Genomic DNA, 19,903 nt, shown 5'->3' with positions numbered 1-19,903 from the left:
CTTCTTCAATCACACTATGGCTCCGTAGGAAATCCTAGGTCTAGCCACTGTAGTATATCCAGTGCATACGTCTGGGGCTTAGGAGCGAGTTTTTTTCACAAGCCACTATGGTACCCACTAGAGTACCTTTCACCTTGGAGCAAATGCTCTTGATGTGAGGGATCCATGTTAGTTTCACATCTACGGTAACCCCTAGATATTTCACTATCCCCATCACAGGTGGACTTTCATCGAAGAGCTTTAGATTCCAACTTGAGCGTTGGATGTGCTTCTTCATGAATGGCACCATAACAGTCCTCTTAGGATTAACCCTTAGATCACGTTTAATGCACCAGTTTTGCACAATGTCCGGTGCACTTTGTGCCATGTTTCTAACTGTGTCAGTAAATTTTCCAAGTATTACTATGTTAAAGTCATCTGCGTATCCCTGGCAAAAGCATTGTCTGGAATTAAGTTCCTCAATGAGTTCGTTCACCACTAGATTCCACAATAAAGGGGAAAAAACTCCTTGTAGATAACATTTAGTTTTGTTAATTACCATCTTTTCATTCATCATGGTAGCCTCAACCTTCCTTCAACAGAGCATAGCCCTAGTCCAGTTACATGAAGTGGGCCCTACGTCGTGCACCTCTGCTGCCCTAACGATGGAATGGAATGATGTGTTACTAAAGGCCCCCTCGATCTCCAGGAAGATGCAGAGGGCTATTTCTTGAATGTGAAGTGATTTCTCCACCCTCCCAATGAGTTGATGGAGAGCTGTCTCACATGATTTACCTGGTTGATATCAGTGTTGGTTTGAATGCAGAGGTCCCTAATTAGCCTCCTCTCCACAACATATACATTATCCAGTTTTTACAATGTTTTAAAAATGAAGGAGAACAGACGGATTGGTTTCATATCATTGGCCTTGGTATGATCTCGTTGGCTTTGGAATGAAAACAGCCTTCACTGCATTGGGAACGATTCCTGCTGCTAGGATAACCTTGCATAACCTGCATAGGACTCTTATGAGATTCTCTCCTGCCTGTTGCAGTAGAGTTGGAAAGATTCCATTAGGGCCAGGTGACTTGAACGGTTGGAATGTTCCCACTGTCCATTGGATTTTATTGAAGTCGACACACTCCTTGGCCGATTCCCAGTCCTTTCTTGAGTGCCTGAGAACCATTGTCTCTTAGGGATCACGTTCTGATCTGTGTTATCCACCGGAGCATACTGAAGAAAGTGATGTTTGAGGAGCAGTTCCAGCGTATCATGTGCTGTCTTTGTATGTTCCCTATCCTCTTTCCTCAACGTACCTCCTGGGTTAGTTGGTACCCTAGTGAGGATTCTGTAAAGTGTTGCTTGAGCAGCCATTCTCTCCATCCACTTCCTCACCGAATGCTTTCCAGGACGCCTCCATTGCTTCTTTAATTGCAGGATTATAGCTGACAAGGGCCTCACGATATTTTGCCCATTGTCCTTTACATCTTGCAAGATTAAACAGTCATCGTACCTGTTTTCTTTGTGTTTCCAAATTATTGTTCCACCAAGGCACACTCCTATTTGTGCACTTCTTGATGACTGTACAGTTGGCCTTGTATGAGGTCACTATGGCGGAGGTGGATTAATTATCGAGGTTTCAATTTCCGATAAGCTTAAATCAGGGTCTCTCCTATATGTCTCCCAGTCTGTTTTCCTGGGATTCCCATAGCCATGATCTGTATGATTTTCATTTCAACCTTGAATATACATGGGGCCCGATGAGGATGGCTCTAACGCCACAATCCATTGTTTGACATAGCTGCCCATCATCATGGAACCAAAGGTTATGTAAGTTACTTCGTCCCTTCTGCTACTCCTGAATGTAGGTTCAATGGCCCTATTCAGGACCTCCAAGAGGTTAGACATGAGAAATTCAAGAAGGTACTCACCTCTACTGTTGGTGTCCTTGCTGCCCCCATACTAGGTTGTGAGTATTGGCATTGCATCCAATTGGTCGCCTTGCCGATGGCAAGTTTCTGTTAGTCTCCTCACCTCCAAAGGAGGAGGAGAACTCCCTTTGTAAGGAAGGTATGCTGAGGCCAAAACAATTTCCGTTGTGATACCTTCCTCACCTTGCTGCATCCTGATGGTACTAGGTTCCTGGAGCAGAAATCCATCATTGGCATGAAAGAAATTCCACTTCTCACAAAGATGCATGTCATGGAGTTTCTTAGATTTGTATCATAAATCAGCCTACCTCCAGTGCCACCAAGGCCTGATACACCCCCTTTATATAACTAGGGTTCTTGTATCAGGGCCACGTCCACTTCCTGTCTCCCCAGGCAACGGCTCAGGACAGATGTGGCCCCTTTACTGCGCTGCAGATTAATCTGAAGCATCTCCGTCTTGATGCCATCATTGCCTTTGAGGCCTTTGATTACCCTGACGGTGACCTGCGAGAGCCCTAAAAACCATTTCATGTCTTGCTCTCACATCGCCTTCAGGGACTTCTCTCCGATCTCCACCACCAAGGTTCGTCCTTCTGATACAGCCTTCTGGGTGATTACTCTCCAGTCTTCTGTCGGGACTTCTCGGTTCTGTCTTAGGAGAGACATTCTTAAGAATATTTGGTACCCATATTGATACCTTTGCGGTCTCAAGGATATGCCATCTTGACGAGCAGTTTTGCATCCTTCCACAGGGATATCATGGGCACCTTGTCCTTCAGCCATTCCACCGTATGCACCCCCTTACAGACAAAAATGAGGGCACCACGATTTAGATAGACCCTCATGAAGTTGGTCCTGGAACAGCGCCCCTCCCCCCCCCCCCCCCCCGATCTATACAAAGAGGGCCATCTCTACGAGTTCCTCCTGCAGTGAGGTGATGGCTACCAGTGGATAGGCTTCATGGGTAACTGCCATCTTAAAAACTGAGACTGCAGTACTATACATCTGTTTTTCGTATTTCTTGCCTCGTCTTTTTTCTGGGCTCACTTATCCAGGGAGGAGGAAGTCTTAGACTCATCCCTTACCCTCTTGCTACCTGTCTTCGATGTTGTGGGGGTCAGCATATCCCTTTCGACCTGAGACAGTTTTTTTCTTGGGGGTCTTGGGCTCAATCCCTTTTAATTCCCTCTACTTACGTTTGTGAAGCCATTCTTTTCCTTCTTTTTTTCTATGTTCCCTGAGATGTTTTCTCCTCTGGGCCCCAGAGAACGCTTTATTCTTGATCTGGTCCAACTTCTCAGTTACAGTTCCTACTTCTTGCCCAGGTCTAGACCATGATTCAGTAGTGGGAGAGCATTCCATCGGTCCGGACCCTGATGGGTGTCTGAGATCTCAGTTTGCCCCTCAATTTGTTTTAATTTATTTCCGTTTGTCGTGTCCATCTTGATCGCACGATCTACACGGTCCACATCACGAAAACCCTGTGCGGTGTTAGGCTACTTACTCAGTAAGGTCGCCCGGTATCGCTGAGGCCTTGTTTGCGACACATCTTCCCACGTGTCACGCATATTGGCACGGATCGCATCACGACATGGGTTGCGAAGGGAAGTGGGTAAGGATTAATAGTGGATTAGGAAGACAGGACGTTCTGGGACACTCTTAGTCTGATCCATCAGCTAAGGCTTTTCCAGCTGTAGATCCTCTACCTGTGACACAGCCCTGAGCTTCACGCGGATAAGCAAGCCTGTCCACCTGCGAGGACAGTGCTTCGCTAAGGTGTTGTCCCCTACAGCTACATCTACATCTACATCGACATCTACGTGGATACTCTGCAAATCACATTTGGATGCCTGGCAGAGGGTTCATCGAAACACCTTCACAATTTTCTATTATTCCAATCTCGTGTAGCTCGCGGAAAGAACGAACACCTAATCTTTCCATACGAGCTCTGATTTCCCTTATTTTATCGTAGTAATCGTTTCTCCCTATGTAGGTCGGTATCAACAAAATATTTTCGCACTCGGAGAAGAAAGTTGGTGATTGGAATTTCATGAGCACATTCTTTCGCAATGATAAACGCCGTTCTTTTAATGAAGCCCAGCCCAAATCCTGTGTTATTTTAGTGACACTCTCTCCCCTATTTCGCTATAATACAAAACGTGCTGCCGTTCTTTGAACTTTTTCGATGCACTCCGTCAGTCCTATGTGGTAAGGATCCCACACCTCGCAGCAGTTTTCTAAAAGAGGACGGATCAGCGTAGTGTAGGCAGTGTCCTTAGTAGATCTATTACATTTTCTAAGTGTTCTGCCAATAAAACGCAGTCTTTGGTGAGTCTTCCCCGCAACATTTTCTATGTGTTCCTTCCAATTTAAGTTGTTCGCAATTGTAATACGTAGGTATTTAGTTGAATTTACGGCTTTTTACAGTCGTTAGTGTGGAGACTCAGTGTTTCACTATAACTTGGGACAACTACACGAATAACTCGTAGCTTGCAAGAACAAGTCTCAGCTTGCTCAGGCAACGTCATGATTAGACTAGATAATACTTCCACCTGGACAGTGAGCATTGTCTCGGCCCAGCAGCGGACGCATCCAGCAGCTAACACTCCTACACCCCTAGTTGCTGACACCCGCTAATAAACCATCGACCTCGTCAGAAAAACTTCTCCCTTCCCTACAGAAATTCTACCCCAGGACTTAGAATTGCGATACTACGGTCTTGGAGTATATAAGAAGCCTTGACAGTCACAACTGAAGAGTATTTTTTGGAAGTGAAAACTGTTAACATAGTTTCCTCCAAACTGTCAACTGATGAATGCTTTGGCTTGTGGTTATTATTGAAATGCCTGGTCACTCTCGTTAGTGACACTAGCCACACAAATTACACCGAAAATTGTACAATCCTTAGCAAGAAGAATTTAAGTGTTTAAGCCCACTACAGACTCTTTTTATGGCAGTATTATGGTGGTTTTAATCTGTGATAAAGCTGAACTGCCAAGACAATTACAGAAGAAACGGTCCGCAATTTTTAAGAAGGAAACATGAAGCGCATTTAATACGTATACTGTAAGTAGGCTGTTTATGTTTTCTTATTGGCAACGTTGCATTGCGCTCTGTATGAAAATCACTGGCTGTGCTGTGTGTAGTCTGTAGCTAGTTTGCATTGTTGTCTGCCATTGTAGTGTTGGGCAGCGGCAGCTGGATGTGAACAGCGCGTAGCATTGCGCAGTTGGAGGTGAGCCGCCAGCAGTGGTGGATGTGGGGAGAGAGATGGCGGAGTTTGGAAATTTGTAAGACTGGATGTCATGAACATGTATATTATGGTTTTTCAACACTATTGAGGTAAATACATTGTTTGTTCTCTATTAAAATCTTTCATTTGCTAACTATGCCTATCAGTAGTTAGTGCCTTCCATAGTTTGAATCTTTTATTTAGCTGGCAGTAGTGGCGCTCGCTGTTTTGCAGTAGTTCGAGTAACGAAGATTCTTGGTGAGGTAAGTGATTTGTGAAAGGTATAGGTTAATGTTAGTCAGGACTATTCTTGTGTAGGGATTTTTGAAAGTCAGATTGCGTTGCGCTAAAAATATTGTGTGTCAGGTTAAGCACAATCTCGTATACAATTCTTCAAAAGGGGACGTTTCATAATACATATGGCAAATTCTCCAAGGCTATATCTGTGGACAACATTATCAATGTGAAACTACCATTTCTTCTACATGGGAATGACTACTTGACAGCTACAGGTTTATTGGAAAAGTATAACAAGAAAGCACTGGAACCGTTTCAAGCAAATACAAATATCCTATACCTGGGCGGTATAAAGTGGAATTGGCTAAGGTTAAAATGGATGTACTAATGGATGAGCTGCCTGTAATGTTACAACTGATATATGTAGACGACATTTACATCCTAGACTCGCATACAGTGCATGATTTTTTTTTTTTTTTTTACACTGTGGAGATATGTGACATCAGACCATGACTTCTGTGTGCAGCGAGACTACCAGGAAACAGAAATGGGATTTTGAGCAACTATGAGAAAGTTGGAACAAACTGTTTAAAGTAGGTGAACTCCAGTTGTGGGGTAAACATATATAACAAGTCTGTGTGTCAAATCACAGTCTCAGGAATGAACAAAGATGTCGGTAACTATCTTTTCGATAAGTGCCCAGACATGTGGATATCACAAATTTTTACGTCTTCCTTGGCTAAAGAACTTGGTATTACCAGACTGGAATCTCCAATATACAACTGGACAGTGGATGTTGTGTTTTACACTGTGAAAGACTGTTGAGTGTATTAAACGCCAGTGAGCAGTATCTGCACTGCTGTTCACTATACTACGTGCCAGTTTCTTCTATGTAGCATATATTATCGAATAAGTTACAGAACAGTTGCTACGTGGCGTTTAACTGTGTTCTGCAGTTTGTCTATTGGGGCATTATGAATTCGCAATAGTTTACTGGTGTAAACCTTTCAGATTAGAGTGAGAAAAGATCATAAACTACGCTGTGCCTGCCTACAGTTTTAATTATTTACCTGTTAACTCTTGAAAAATTTTTGCCACTGACTCCAATAGACAGGACACAGGTAATACAAAACTATGTTATATTAAAGCTATAGTAGAAGATTTGTCTCCATCCAGGACATTGTTCTCCACAGTACTATCAAATACGGATATTACTGAAATATCATTGGTTCCCAAACATAATGCTTTTCCACAGATTCTCAGAAAGAAAACCAATGAATTGAACAGACTTAAACTACTCCCTATTACAAAACTGCATATTATTTGCAGTTCATGTGTTGCACGATTTCGAAGGTAACTTGAAAATAAAAGAAATGGAAATCGAAACCGAAAAATGAAGTATATGCCTGTAAACTATTGCCATGACGGATAAATATAAACTTTCAGAAGAAGCATTTGCACATGAGTAAGGAAGGATTACTTTAAAAACAGTGAATGGAAAACTCTGGATATGACTTGGAAGTACAAGATATGAGCATTTACTCTAAATACAAACAGAAAATGGCTGGGCTGCACGGTGGAGTACTCACCCAGCTCAACAGATACAATGACGTTTATTGTATTACAGAATACATGAAAAATCAGGACACCTAGCAACAGAAACAGACTGGCCATTTGCAGAGTTAAGAACCCACGAAATAGCTACGGTTAGTAAGCGTTTGTCCGGGCGCGGTGGCCGAGCGGTTCTAGGCGCTTCAGCCCGGAACCGCGCGCCTTCTACGGTCGCAAGTTCGAATCCTGTCTCGGGCATGGATGTGTGTGATGTCCTTAGGTTAGTTAGGTTTAAGTAGTTCTAAGCTCTAGGGGACTGATGACCTCAGACGTTAAGTCCCATAATGCTCAGAGCCATTTGCACCAATGAGCGTTTGTTTGCTGAAAGTGTAGACTTCTTGCTTTGTATGGTATTTTGGAAGATCGCATTGGATAAGAGTGGACAGCGTACACCCCAGACACACGGAATGCTTTACCAGTAGTGTAATTGATAAAACAAAAGGTAAAACTGAAATCCACACATGGCGTCAGCTAGAAGAACTTCAACAAGGGATGGAACAACTTGTTAAACTTATAAAAAAGGGAAAAAACTCATTTATTATAATTTGAGAACGTATATTTTTGGTATTTTCAAACTGCTGGCCGGTGAAAGAATTAGATGATACGGTTGTAGAATTAAATTCTAAATTAAAATTAAGCTGGCTCTTCGGCTGTTACTCAGACTACACCAAGTAAAAACAAAGACAATGTTGTTTTCTTTGTGTGTATGTACGTATATTCGAAAATGAATAAAGATTTTCAACAAGAATATTGCTTTTCGAACCAAAAACACCAAAATAATCTATTTTTGTGTGTGCAAAGTAGCCGGAAGTTGGTAGTTACGTTACTTTGAAATTTGGTGGAAACTAGTTACCTGATTATATGGAATTTACAGATGCAAGATGAAATCTACTGCAGGGATTGTTCAGTATGTGACATAAACATTTTTAGAGAACTATCAAAACGTAATTGACGCTCCTTTTAACTTGGCGCCATTTTACGCATTTCACGAGAAGGTTATAATTGTTATTAGTGTGTGTGAGTATGTGCGTGTGTGTGTGTGTTTTTTTACCTATTTTGGATGGGAAATATTACACGATACACTCTATATGTATCTTTTTGGACACTTATTTTTCAATAGAGTGGTAAAATTCAGAAATACTTTTGATCACAGCCAAATGACCGCTGTGGGGCTACAGTGTGATTTCTTATTAATGCAGTCTACAATATTACACTCTGACTGAGCATTTCGTTACACTACAACGCAGATACTGGCTGGAGTGAGGATGAGAGAGAGACGATGTGTCTTCTCATTTGTTAGATAAGAAGAGCATGAGTTGTAATACGATAGATAAAGGGAACGTGATCTGTCATGTGATATATAAGGGGGTGTGATGGCCAACATATTGGATTGTGACTTCAGTGAGGCAAACAAAGTTGGCTGTGTCGTCACTGACATATTACTTATGTATCTAACGCCTTTTCTGTGGTAAACGGCCACGTGACTGGGAGAAAATTATTGAGCGTGACGATGTGTCTTGGGTTTGTACTTGGAACGATTAATCGTGCAGTGCCTGTGTGAAGTTTAGATGGCTATTAGTTGATTAAGCAGTATGCACCACTCGTTTCACTGAGAAATTTATAAAGATACCTTAACACTAATTGTGTTTCGAAGAAGAATGTTAATGGGTAACGAGATTATAAAGTTTCGTGTTCTCAGCAACATCAATATCAATTGATCTTGCTGTCAGCACTTTAGTCCGATTTTACTTCCAAGTAAGCCATTCAGAAAAAATCCCCAAAGTAGAAGCTTTTAATTAATAAAGAATACTGGTAATATCAAAGTAAAGTGGTTATTAGGCCTGGAGAAACATTAAAACTTTGTATTTGAAGTGAGTCTTCAGTAGACACCAGGACCGGCTCAAGAGATTTTGCTGCCCGGAGCGAAAATTTGAAGCGCCGTCCGTCCTCTCTCTCCCCGTCTCAGCACTCATCCGTGACGTCCTATTTTCAGATATTACGCATACTGATTTGTCTTTCTTACGTTAACAGAGGAAAAGAAACGTTTACAGTGTGATACATTTTGAGCTATACTCCCACAATTAAGCTGCGTCAACGAACATTCATTTATGTCACGCGCAGAGTGTATTAGTGAAATCTGCTGACTTTTTCTCTTTTCCTGAGCAGAGGCGAGTAGAATTCTCGAGGTACTTCCAACGCTAACGATTTTCCCTTCTTAACGATTGTTTGCTGTGGTGTAAATGACGCGTGGACGCTACAGGTTCCATGAAACAGTGTATTTATACACTTGTTTCTCTTCAGCTGTGGTACATATACCTTGCACGCTATAAAAACAAAGAAACAATGGCAAGCCTGTTCAGTGCGCACTCAACCACAGCTCACTGCGGCGCTGAATAGTGGTAAATCGCATACGTTGGCAGAAGTTGCAAAACGCATGAAAGGTTTCAAATTATCCGAAACAAGAAGATCCGAGCACAGCTATGGGTCTCAGAGAAACTCGGTACCCACTTATTGTACGTAAGCACTGCGGTTACGCTGGCCTGTGTGGCCGAACGGTTCTACAAGCTTCAGTCCGGAACCGCGCTGCTGCTACGGTCGCAGGCTCGAATCCTGCCTCGGGAATGGATGTGTGTGATGTCCTAAGTCTAGGGGACTGATGACCTCAGATGTTAAGTCCCATAGTGCTTAGAGCCATTTGAATTGCGGTTTCAATTATTTTTTATATCAGTTACTTCCACAATTATTTGTAACTGTCAGGTTTTTTTCTACCGAAGTAGCTAAGTAGGTGAAGGCCATCGCATTAATTTTTTACTATAATTAAAACTGCTGGTATTTCGAACTGGCAGGAATGTCGTGCCATAACCTTTAATAATTAATGCCCTGTCGGTGTTTCACGTTGTATCTTTATACGTTACCGGTCGCGATTAGAAATTAATTCACGAAGCTTCTACAGAAATTGTACTAATTATTGCCCTAGAACAAATAAAACTGAAATGTGAAATACTTGCTATCGCAAGTATGATTTAAACTCAACAGGGGCAGGGGGTGGGGGGGGGCAAAATTAAAGACTTTATTTTTGTGGTGCTGTTCAATTAGTGCAATAAGTGTAGCACAAGATATAGCGTTTGAGAAAACTGAGATAATGGTAATAAAGATTTACGTGAGATTTGAGCAATTGCTCGATTTCTGCAAAATTTCTTCAACCACAGACACGGTCTTCATTTTTTAGTGTGTAATTATACTTCTCCAAGAATTCAGAACGTTGTGCATCTTTTACGTTTAGTATTGTGTATAACATTCTTTTAAAATGGACTACAAGCATAAAATAATTTCTTCTAGTCCAAAGCCGACTCCTAACCCTATACAGATACATGACAATACTTGCAAAAATAGAAATAAACGAGTGGGGAATATGTAATAGATATGTGATGCACGAATATTTCACCTGATGACCAACACTTCTGCTGAACTACAAATGGTGTCAGCTGTTGAGTGATTTTTCTGAACGACAGCTACCTTCTGCGCTCCTTACTGTTACCTGCCGCATGTGCCCCACATTTTAGTTTTAAATTTTACAAATTTTGTCATAGCTATTAAGAATTAACAAGCACAGATTTGTAGGACTATCAGTATAACTTCAAGAATCTGTATAACTCTAAGAGATATTATTTTACACTTTTTATTCCGTTTTAGAAAACATATCATATTAGCAAGTTTTTTATTTAAATAATTATTTTGGGTTTTTTAATCACGTGTGTGAAATTTTTCGTTCGATTTCAAACATTTAGATGACGCTGCGTTTGAGACATTTGGTAAATATCAGGTTTGTTTCAGTTTCTCTTCATCTGAGTCTATCAATATACTGCTTCCCGCCAAATATAAATCGGACTGTGAAAACACCATGAAGGTAAAAGCAGATATTCGAGGTCACACGGAAGCTTCCCAGCAGTCGCTCTTACAGCGAAATATTCGCTACTGAACAGCGTAACGTTCCCTGGCAGCACACACACTATTAATAAAATGAAATGACATTTAAATGTACTGTGTACGCCTATGAAGCAATTCGTATGTATTGTATTTGTTTAACAAAAAAATTATTTAATTTTGTATAAAGGACATTCGTTATTATTGTAATATTTTCTGTAATAATATTCTCGATGTATTTATGATTGTAATATTTGTATACTCATAATGTAATTACGAAATATGTTAATATCTGCGATAAAAAAAATGTAAAATACAGCTACAGAGGAAAATAATGTTGTAGGATTACAAAGAGATGTTAATGGTCAGCAATAATATAAATAGCACCGCATGGTGTGCGTTCTTTGTCGTCTTCCTCGAGAGCTGAGAGAGAGAGCAACCTGTGACGTAGCATTTTATGAATGAGTAGACTTCTTTTGTCTATATATCTTTAGCCGCCATTAGAGGAGAAATTACAAAGTAATGTAAGTTTAATTATTGTTGTGGTCTAAATACATTATAATTTATCAAAATTGTGTATTACTAATGTAAATTAGCTTGCCCATGTCATCTATAATATTTCTTTAAAAAATTTTCAGCTTTTTTATCGGTTATCGTTGGTGTTGCTGGGCTGTGCCACGACCGAACGATTTGCAGCGGCGGCACATTTAAAAAATTGTTCCGCTAAAAAATTAACCAGACCCGTAAATCGGGAGCAGATAAAATTAGCAGTGAATTACTAAATATTTTTCTTTTACAGCGATCCTGAGGCTGACGGAATTTATTACTGGTTTTGCATTTGTGCATTCATATGCGGATAATTAACGTTGAAGTTGTTAATCTGTTGCCGGCCGCGGTGGTCTAGCGGTTCTGGCGCTGCAGTCCGGAACCGCGGGACTGCTACGGTCGCAGTTCGAATCCTGCCTCGGGCATGGGTGTGTGATGTCCTTAGGTTAGTTAGGTTTAAGTAGTTCTAAGTTCTAGGGGACTTATGACCTAAGATGTTGAGTCCCATAGTGCTCAGAGCCATTTGAGCCGTTTGTTAATCTGTAGGTTCTTTCAATTTCTAAAGCAAATAACTTAAACGTATAGTGAAGTGTGTTTTGTCAATGATAATTAAACGTTCAGGTTGGCTTGGCAATATTTAACCATTTTATGCTAACAGAGACTGTCTTGTGTTCCATAGCTAACGCCGGGAAAGAATTCAGTAAATATTAAAAAAAACAACTGCATTTAGAAAATGTGTGCCAGGGCCGAAATACGTAAAAAATTTAATTTATACGATTTTCAAATAAATGTTATTAATCAGTTAGTATGAATTTATCAGCATGAGAGGATTGCTAAGGTTCACGTAATTTTAAATGTGCTTAATTCTATCTAAATGAATTTTTATTACCACGCGTAAATAAGGGGTTCTACAACAAAGTTCGTACTGAAAGAGTAAATAACAAAAATAATACAAAGCAGCATTTCCTCCCCATTTTCATCAATTCATATTTTATATATGAATATATATTTTTTTTTCATCAAAACAGGAAAAGGTGGAAATAGGAGTGGTACAAAAACTGCATTGCACCACCGACCGGATGAGAAAGCGAGTTAATATTGCACTGTCATCCACTTCTCAGACACGTTGAACGTTTCAAGTCTCTCGCTCATCGGGAAGAAAGTTTAAAATCAATTTGAACCAAATGACAGACAGAAGAAGAAAGTACAGGGCGACAATTATTGAACTACATGAAATAAAATTGTCATAACGTCAGAACGGTTTGAGTTACGACGCCCAAACTGCATGGTTGGCCGCTCAGCATGATGGGAATTATTATGACCATGCATGGTTTGGTTTAGCGATGAAGTCCGCTTTCATTTTGATGGGTTATTCAATAAGAAAAACTGGCGCATTTGGAGGACCGTTGCTATTCACAATATACATAAATGACCTGGTGGATGACATCAGAAGTTCACTGAGGCTTTTTGCAGATGATGCTGTGGTGTATCGAAAGGTTATAACAATGGAAAATTGTACTGAAATGCAGGAGGATCTGCAGCGAATTGACGCATGGTGCAAGGAATGGCAATTGAATCTCAATGTAGACAGGTGTAATGTGCTGCGAATACACAGAAAGATAGATCCTTTATCATTTAGCTACAAAATAGCAGGTCAGCAACTGGAAGCAGTTAATACCATAAATTATCTGGGAGTACGCATTAGCAGTGTTTAAAATGGAATAAGCATATAATCTTGATCGTCGGTAAAGCAGATGCCAGACTGAGATTCATTGGAAGAATCCTAAGGAAATGCAATCCGGAAACAAAGGAAGTAGGTTACAGTACACTTGTTCGCCCACTGCTTGAATACTGCTCAGCAGTGTGGGATCCGTACCAGATAGGGTTGATAGAAGATATAGAGAAGATCCAACGGAGAGCAGCGCGCTTCGTTACAGGATCATTTAGTAATCGCGAAAGAGTTACGGAGATGATAGATAAACTCCAGTGAAAGACTCTGCAGGAGAGACGCTCAGTAGCTCGGTACGGGCTTTCGTTAAAGTTTCGAGAACATACCTTCACCGAAGAGTCAAGCAGTATATTGCTCCCTCCTACGTATATCTCCCGAAGAGACCATGAGGATAAAATCAGAGAGATTAGAGCCCACACAGAGGCATACCGACAGTCCTTCTTTCCACGAACAATGCGAGACTGGAATAGAAGGGAGAGCCGATAGAGGTACTCAAGGTACCCTCCGCCACACATCGTTTAGGTGGCTTGCGGAGTATGGATGTAGATGTAGATGTAGATGTAGAATGGCACGGTGACTGTCAAACGGTACGTGAAGGTTTTGGAAGATGATTTCATCCCCGTTATCCAAATGACCATGATTTCGACAAGATATGGTTCATGCAAGACGGAACACGAACTGATCGCATTAGTAGAGTGTTTGACGTCCTGGAGGAGCAGTTTGGGGACCGAATTCTACCTCTGGGGTACACAGGGGTCACTGGCATTGGCCTCAGTTAGCCGCAGTTCTCTCCGGATCTCAACACATGCGACTCCTTTTTCGTGGTGGTCTTTTTAAGACAAGGTGTGTAGCATTACCTCCAAAACCATTGCTGAGATGAAAACAGACATTAAGGAGGTCATCGACAGCATCGATGTTCCGACAGTTGAGCTGATAATGCAGAATTTCGCTATTCGTCTGCCACGCATCATCGCCAACAATGGCACGGTATCTCTTATTCTATTCAAGTGCTGTAAAAAATTCCTCTTCTCCCCAATTCTATTAAGTACCTCCTTATTGGGTACGTGAACTACCCATCTAATCTTCAGCAGAGTTCTGTTGCACCACAGTTCGAAAGCTTCTATTCTCTTCTTGTCTAAACTATTTATCGTCCATGTTTCACTTCCATACGGGGCTACACTGCACACAAAAACTTTCAGAAAAGACTTACTAACATTTAAATATATGTTAGGTGTTAACAAATTTCTCTTCACCACAAACGCTTTCCTTGCCGTTGCCAGTCTACATTTCATGTCCTCTCTACTTCGACCATCAACATTTATTTTGCTCCCCAAATAGCAAAACTTATGTACTTCTTTAACTGTCTCATTTTCTAACTTAATTCCCTCAGCATCACCTGATTTAATTCGACTGCGTACCACAATCCCCTCATATCCTCCTCTCAAGACACTGTCCATTCCGTTCAGCTGCTCTTCCAGGGCCTTTGCCTTCTCTGACAGAATTACAATGTCATCGGCAAACATCAAAGCTTTTATTTCTCCTCCGCGGATTTTAATTCCTACTTCAAATCTTTCTTTTCTTTCCTATACAGCTTTCTCAGTACATAGATTGAATAACATCGGGGATAGGCTACATCCCTGTCTCACTCCCTTCCCAACCATTGCTTCACTTTCGTGCCACTCGACTCTTATACCTACCATCTGTTTTCTGCACAAATTGTGTATCGCCTTTCGCTCACTGTACTTTATCCATGCTACCTTCAGATTTTGAAAGAGAGTATTCCAGTCAACATTCTCAAAAGCTTTCTCTAAGTCTACAAATGCTAGAAACGTAGATTCGTCTTTCCTTAATCTATCTTATAAGATAAGTCGTAGGGTCAGTATTGCCTCACCTTTTCCAGCATTTCTACGGAATCGAAACTGATCTTCCCCGAGGTCGGCTTCTACCAGTTTTTCCAGTCGTCTGTAAAGAATTCGTATTGTTATTTTGCAACCGTGACTTATTAAATGGATAGTTCGATAATGTTCACACCTGTTAACACCTGCTTTCTTTGGTATTGGAATTATTATATTCTTCTTGAAATGTGACAGTATTTCACCTGTCTCATACATCTTGATACATCTTGCTCACCAGATGGTAGAGTTTTGTCAGGGCTGGCTCTCCCGAGGCTATCAGTAGTTCTAATCGAATGTTTTCTACTCCTGGGCCTTCTTTCGATTTAGGTCTTTCAGTGTACTGTCAAACGCTTCACGCAGCATCATATGTCCCATTTAATCTTCATCTAAGTCGTCTTCCACCTCCATAATATTGCCCTGAAGTACATCGCCCATACCCTCTATATACTCCTTTCACCTTTCTGCATTCCCTTCTTTGCTTAGAACTGGTTTTCCATCTGAGCTCTTAACATTCATACAAGCGGGTCTCTTTCCCTTTCTTTAATTCTCCTGTAGGCAGTATCTATCGTACCCCTAGTGATATATGCCTCTACGTGCTTACATTTGTCCTCTAGCCATCCCTCTTAAGCCATTTTGCACTTCGTGTCGATCTCATTTTTGAGACATTTGTATTGCTTTTTACCTGCTTCATTTACAGTATTTTTATATTTACTCCTTTCATCAGTTACATTCTGTATCTCTTCTGTAACCCAATTATTTCTACTTGTCCTCATCTTTTTACCTACTTGATCCTCTTCTGCCTTCAATATTTCATCTGTCAAAGATACCCTTTCTTCTTCTACTGTATTTGTTTCCCCTTTGTTCTCACTCGTTGCCTAATGCTCCTTCTGAAACTCTAGTCCTTTCAGTTTATCTAGTTGTCGTCTCCTTAAATTCCCGTATTTTTCCAGTTCCTTCAGTTTTAATCCACAGTTCATAACCTATAGTTTGTGGTCAGAGTCCACAACTGCCTCTGGAAATGTTTTACATTTTAAAACCTGGTTCCTAAATCTCTTACCGTTATGTGATATCTCTGAAACCTTCCACTATCTCCAGGCCTCTTCCAAGTATACAACCTTCTTACCTGATTCTTAAATCAACTGTTAGCTACTATTACGTTATACTCTGTGCAGAATTCTACCACTCAGCTTCCTCTTTCATTCGTTTGTCCCCCTTCGATAAACAGATGGAGCGCAGACTGACGGCTATTTCCATGCGCTATAGAACACCTTACAGATAGTCAGTCCCTGATATCTCTTCGTTTATCCGACGTCGGGTCTCAGCTGACGCAAACTCGTAGCAGGCAGTTCAGTAAAAGCACGGCGCCACGCACTACTGACAGTTTCTAGAATAACTGGTAGTATCACATGAGCGCTTATTACAGTAACTGCTACTTCTTACCAATCGGTTATTTCTATGCGTTTAGTTATTTGGCCGTCTCTATTAGGAAGACCACGTGCCAAGTTATAATTCGCGTGTGGTATCTGAAATGGGACCTGCAGCAACAGGTTCGCACAGGCTGACTTTCTGCAAGCTACTTCGCCGTTAGACGAAACAAATGCAGGCCTATGCGACAACAAATGTTTATTACGCAAATGAATGCAAAATGACGACATATGTAAACAAATCAAAAGTAAACATATTTACACACATACATTATATTACAGGTACTTTCACTTACTTTAGCGAAGAGAAACCTTTAGCTCACAAATAAAGTTGTAGGAACGCAAACATTGTGAAATACGTTCATGTTAGCCAGTTTGTGCAGTGGAATGTAGATACTTTAACTCCAGAATAAAGCGTGACAGATTTCCCCTGTGTAATTTTCATATTAACGTCTGTTGGCTATTTGCTATGGAGCAACACCGAGAAAGAAAATGGATTGAGGGAAAACTTAAAGTTAGCTACAGACGAAGCAGAAGAAATTAATTTAGAGGAGCGTTGCAAGAACAACAACGGAAAGGGCATTAATTTCGGATCCAAGGGAGAGAATTCAGTGAGGAGAGAATGGCGTGCATCTTTCCGTAAGTAAATGCCGCTTAACTATGTGTTGCTTCAGAAGACTACGAAATGTGCCTGGCAATTCATATTTTACTCATTCTTCGTGTATTTCTTACAAAGTGTATTTCTCGGCGATACTGTTGTAGGTGTTAACGGTTGCTGTATCAGAATTGTTAGGCCATCATGTGTTGGCATTTATTTTAATGCCTTAATTATCAAGTTTTTCGCTTCTGTAGTGGTTATCAAGCATAGGTGCATGGTAGGAACCGGACTGGCAACAATGCCATCAATAAGCATTTCTATTTCGATAGACGCACCGAAGGTGAACTACTCACTTTTCATCTGTCTCACAATACCGCAGATAATTTCCTGTAAGACACTAGAATTTGTTAAGTATTTCTTTTTCCAGTTTATTATTACTCTTCTTCATTTATTCAAAACTGTCATTGTCTTGTTTATAGGAACTACATTCAAATTTAAGATTTAGCCCCCCACCCTCCCAAAAAAACTGCCAACCTCGGCGGTGGGACGGCTCCCCCCTCCCCTCATTTAACACGAAATGTTTTCTGAATGTACCTCTGCTCGATTTGTTATGTTGGTGCAGCATAAAAGCGTAGCGGCCTCTTTTTGCGTGTTGGTATTACGTTTGCCATGGGTTTATTTATTGATTATCATTTTTTATTTGTAGTTATCTGCTGCTATTTGAGTTTACATACTGTCATTTTGTCGTTTAGAGATAGAGAGTGGAGGTGTGCACGGTAGAAAATAGAGTTTAAATGCAACAACAAGTTTACTGTTACCAGTCACCGTTTTATTTATTTCCACGAAGCGTTTCAAAGGTTTAAACCTCCATCATCGGGAGGATTTACATTATTTAGTATGACATTTGTATGTGTGTTGTGTTACGATTTTTTGAGGAACTTGTGGCACCGCCTAGTGGAGAAACAAGACACTATTTCAGAACGTGGTTTTGGATTTCTTCTGACAGAAAATTAATTAATTAAACTGATATCTAATGGTAAACATAAAATAAGCAAAATAGAGTACCTCCAGTGGTCACAGGTTCCTATTCGCTGTCCTAACACATCACATAATATACCTGCACGTTTGTAAACAAATACGGCGTCTGGAATCTGCTGGGTGCAAGGTTCGTATAGCAGAAGAGAAGAGATAATCGCAAAGTACATAGAATATACACCGTAACAACATTATTACAGAATAATTATTCAAAGGGTTAGGTGGTGTTTGTTTTGAGGTGTCGAATATATGTATGTGTACTTCAGGTGGCATGTAAATACGATTTTGACAAGTTAAAACAGCTTAACATTCGTACTCGTTTATACAATCAGGTGAAATGTTAAAATGGCTTAAATTTCATACTTGTTAATAACAACCATGTGATGTGTACAGGCTGTAAGTACAATAATGATGTTGGCTACTGCAGTAAAATTATACATAGATGACAGTATTTGATTGGGATTAACAGACAGATGTGAGAGGGTGGAGGCAGAAGGAGAGGAAGAAGGAGAGAGGGTGTATAGAGCGATTGTATGAGAGCAAACATTTGCAAGGGAAGGAGTCTTGAGGTTACATGTTACTTATATTTGCTGCCTAAAGGTTGGGGCAATACAATGGTTAATGCTTTAAAATATGCAGATAGGTATACAATTTTTTGCCAGTAGTTGATGTGCATATAGTTTCAAGCTGTCAAGGGGTACAAGCTGTTGGTGTGATGAATTATCTGTAAATGAGGTCAGTCCCTTGAACTCTTGACGGCTGTCAATAAATAAAACGGTGACTGGTAACAGTAAATTTGTTTCATTTAATGTCAATAACAGACACGGTAAAGCCTAACCTAAAATGTTCGCATTTAAAGAAAACTGAGTGTCAAATGAAGAAGTCGGAACATTTCCGACGCATTCTAAAGTTTGAGTTCAACAGATTGATGACAGCAGCAGAAGCTGTCAGAAACATTTGCGTCTTATATGAGGATAATGCCATGCGACAGAGCAGGGCCAAAAACCGGTTTTCTCGTTTTAAGGATTGTTTTCACGTTAGTGGCCCTCCACGTTGAGGAACACTTTCTGGGTGTGATAAAGGTTAATTCACAACGATCCAGAGAGTGTACTCGAGATCTCGCAAACGTGATGAACTGTAATCATTCCATCATCGTGCCATCTGTGCATGCAACGGGGAAAGTTAAAAAACTGGGGTAACTCTACTGCATGCTCTAAGCCAAAATTACAAAAATCAGCGGGTGGCCACATGTGCATTTCTGTTTTTTCGTCATCAATTGACTCGGGAACACCACCGAACATTGATATCCTGTATCGTTACTGATTACGATAAATGGCCTCTTTTTGCCAACGTAAGGAAAATAAGGGAGCAGTTTAACCCAAACAAAGCAGCAATTTTCCGTACGAAGACGTGCGCACATGTACGGAAGATAATGTTCTTTATGCGTTTGGTGGAACAGCGACGGCATGGTGTACTTCGAACTGCTTCTCCGAGGTGTAACCGTCACTGCTGACATTTATTGTCGACAACTGATACGCCTTGAAGACGCAATACAGCGACAATGACGAGCTGCGTGAAGTGGAGCCACTTCGCGACAACGCCCGCTCTCTGACAATAAACGCTGTACAGGAGTTGGCTTGGGAAGTCGTACTGCAGCCAACCTACGTACGAGATCTTGCTCCCTCAGATTTTAACTTTTCCCGCTCTGTATCGAACAACCTTCAAGGAATTTCCGTTCCGGATGAAAATGCGCTCGGAACAT

Source organism: Schistocerca cancellata, unplaced genomic scaffold (assembly GCF_023864275.1).
Source record: "Schistocerca cancellata isolate TAMUIC-IGC-003103 unplaced genomic scaffold, iqSchCanc2.1 HiC_scaffold_1104, whole genome shotgun sequence".
Classification (NCBI taxonomy): Eukaryota; Metazoa; Arthropoda; class Insecta; order Orthoptera; family Acrididae; genus Schistocerca; species Schistocerca cancellata.
This window is presented reverse-complemented; position numbering follows the sequence as displayed.